The sequence below is a fragment of the Neovison vison genome, chromosome 2 (genome assembly GCF_020171115.1).
Source record: "Neovison vison isolate M4711 chromosome 2, ASM_NN_V1, whole genome shotgun sequence".
Taxonomy (NCBI): domain Eukaryota; kingdom Metazoa; phylum Chordata; class Mammalia; order Carnivora; family Mustelidae; genus Neogale; species Neogale vison.
Window position 1 is genome coordinate 80,859,796 of NC_058092.1, and position 2,745 is coordinate 80,862,540.

General features: G+C 46.1%; 1 non-coding gene and 1 pseudogene across 1 annotated transcript; both read right to left on the reverse strand.

Annotated features, from left to right (window-relative positions):
- Nucleotides 1-611: 611 nt before the first annotated feature.
- On the reverse strand, nt 612-736 carry LOC122901628. The gene has a single exon (XR_006383619.1). It is a non-coding gene; the product is annotated as a small nucleolar RNA SNORA8 (small nucleolar RNA).
- Nucleotides 737-1,376: 640 nt separating this feature from the next.
- LOC122901401 lies at nt 1,377-1,496 on the reverse strand (annotated as a pseudogene).
- Between the last annotated feature and the right edge of the window lie 1,249 nt (nt 1,497-2,745).

Consider the following 2,745-nt stretch of genomic DNA (forward strand, 5'->3'; position numbering starts at 1 on the left):
CTCCTCCCTCAGCCCCCATTCTCCAGCCAGCCAGGTTGTTCACCTGGAAGTGTGCAGGGCCAGGTGAGAGAGTTCCAGCTATGGCAGGACTGAGCCAACCAAGTTCATGTCCATATCTGCTGGGTCAGGACAATTCTAGTGATTTTTTTTTTTTTTATTTAAAGCCAATAAATTTTTATTTAAGGAGTTTTTACATGTGATTCCTTCCACTGCCAGTCACTGCTCATCACCATAGTTCCTCCAAAGTTAGACTCATAATCTTCAAAACCGCCCTTTTAAAAAGAACTTGATCAATCCACAGTTGTCACTGTCACTCCTATATAACAGGAACATAAAGTAAGGTTCCATTTCCAGAGATGATCATGTAAACTGAAGCCAGCCTCCCTCAGAGTTCTTTCAGCTGGGTTTCTTGCATCTCCATTTGAATACGGACATACTTTAAGAACTCCCCACCTGTAATCTTTGGGATCCGATGTCTTTACTTCAGGGCCCTGTTTAGGGTCTGAGTGTGGATCTGCCTGGTTCTCAATTTCAAACACCCTAGAAAAGGAGAAGCGTTACTTCCTCTTGAAAATTATCTCAAGCTGAGCAGTATGAAAAACCGTTAAGAATACTGTTTCAATAAAAATACCAGGTTTAACATGCACAAAGCCAAGAAAACCAACGATGCCAGATACTGAGTTTCTATTGCACTGTCCTTTGAACACCCAGCAGGAATGAGCTGAATTCTAGTGATTTTGATATGTCATTTTCCCAGGCTCTCTTTGAAAGTTAAAGATTTACTTAGAATTGGCCAAGTGGGTATTTGGAAAATAATCAGTGAGTTCTCACGAAACCTTGCACTAAGCAGGTTGCTGAGAGCTGGGGAGGAGACAGGACCTGGGTGAGGCCACAGCCTTCCAGGAGCTCCCAGTCTAGTTAGCCAGGGAGGTGAAGGCCCACCTGTGTTCCCTGCGGAGGAAACACAGGCAGTCCCAGGGTGTAGGTGGCACAAGCTGGTGAGTTCTGGAAGCCTGTCAGCTGCTGTTACCATTGGAGCTTGTGGCCTGTATGTGAACTATGGCTGCCAGACAGACAAGGAGACCAGGGACTCAGCTGCAGAAGAGGAAGGTCTGTCCATGATTGTGAGGCTCCTTGGGCTGCTTGGATGGGACTTTGATGAGGATCCCTTTCTCTTGTTGAACCCCTGCACCAGCTCCTCTTCTCAGCCCCTCCCTGAGACTAAGAAAAGGAGCCCGAATCAATGCCTATGGATTTCCTAAGAGTGTAGAGTCAGCACTGGTGGGCTGAACCTTCCACCAAGGCCACAAAAAGCCTCACAAAGCCAGTGTCCTACAGCTGGGTGACCTACTCTCCATCCTCCATGGGACAATGTGACTCAGCAGAGTGAGGTTCAAGACCTCCCTTTAGTTTCTTCATAATTATCAGCTGAATTGGGTTAACTGCCCAGAAGCTAATTAACAAACTATAGAAATGATCCCTGAAAGTATAGTCTTCCAGAAGCTAATTAATAAAACCTACAGTATCAGCCCTTTCCCCTCCAGGCTGGGGAAACTGTACTCATTAGCGTCTAAAGTTCTGGAGGCAAAGGTGAGGCAGAGCCAGCGAGAGGCAAGGGGAGCAAGAAGGTGGTCAGTCTGCACGGGTGTGCCAACGCCAGGCAGCCGGCGACCCACCCAGCGCGGGAACTGTTTCTACTGGGCGCAGTATTCCTCTTGTCCCTGGAATTCCTCTTGTCCCTGGAATTCCTCTTGTCCCTGCTTCTATAAGAAGGATGGGCCAGAATCTTTCTGGGAAATGCCTGGAAGGATCTCATGACCTCCTAGGGTGGGTCCTTATAGTTCTGCAATTCTGGGAGGACAGAGGAGGGAGAGAATCTTTTCTGAGCCCTGGCATTTCTGGATGTACTTCAGGGAAGGAAAGCAAGGAGGGCGGCAGGACTGAGTAAAGCCAGTTCATGTGTCCCAGGAGGCTGATTCTCAGAGCAAAGAGGAATGGTGGAAGGAAGGGGTTTTAAGAAAGGAGTTAGTGTGGGTTTTTGCTGGAGCAACTGCTGACTTCCTTCAGGAAGAAAGCCCCCATTCTATAATCTTAATGACTTCTGTCCTCTCCTCCTGAACAACTTCCCTCAAAGCACCCACCGAAAATAAGCCCACAAAGCCTTGTTCACTTAGTCACTTCTTCCCTATCGGTGATGGTCTACCTACTCACACTTCACTCTCCTTGCTGACTCATAGGTTGCCTTACAAGCTGCACTTCTACACCTTGGGAAGGTCATTTTATAACACCACAGCATCTCCCTGGCCTGTGCATGGTGTGAGTTGGTGTGTTAAGAGTGTGATAACCAAAGTTCATGGCCCAGGCTTATGGATATTTAAGAAAACGGTCCTGGTTCCATTTCCGGGTCCCCTCCCCCATCAATTGGGATATTTAGAAAATGTCTAAATAGCAAAAAAAAAAAAAAAAAAAGACTAACTTGATTTACTTCTGTCTACCAAAAAAAAAACTACAAAAAAAGATTTTCTAGGTTCCACATTTCAATATTAAGATGTCTTATGTTATTGAAATTTCAATCACAATAAAGCAACACAATGAGTCCTGGAGGCAGGGGAGAGGGAAGGGGTAAATGTTTCTAGTTTTGAATGTCTGTCTGTGCTATGCCAGGCACCACGTGTGTTTTGCATACATTTTAACCCTCACAGGAATGGGGTGTTAAAAAGTGTGATGGATCTCACTTCACAGTTG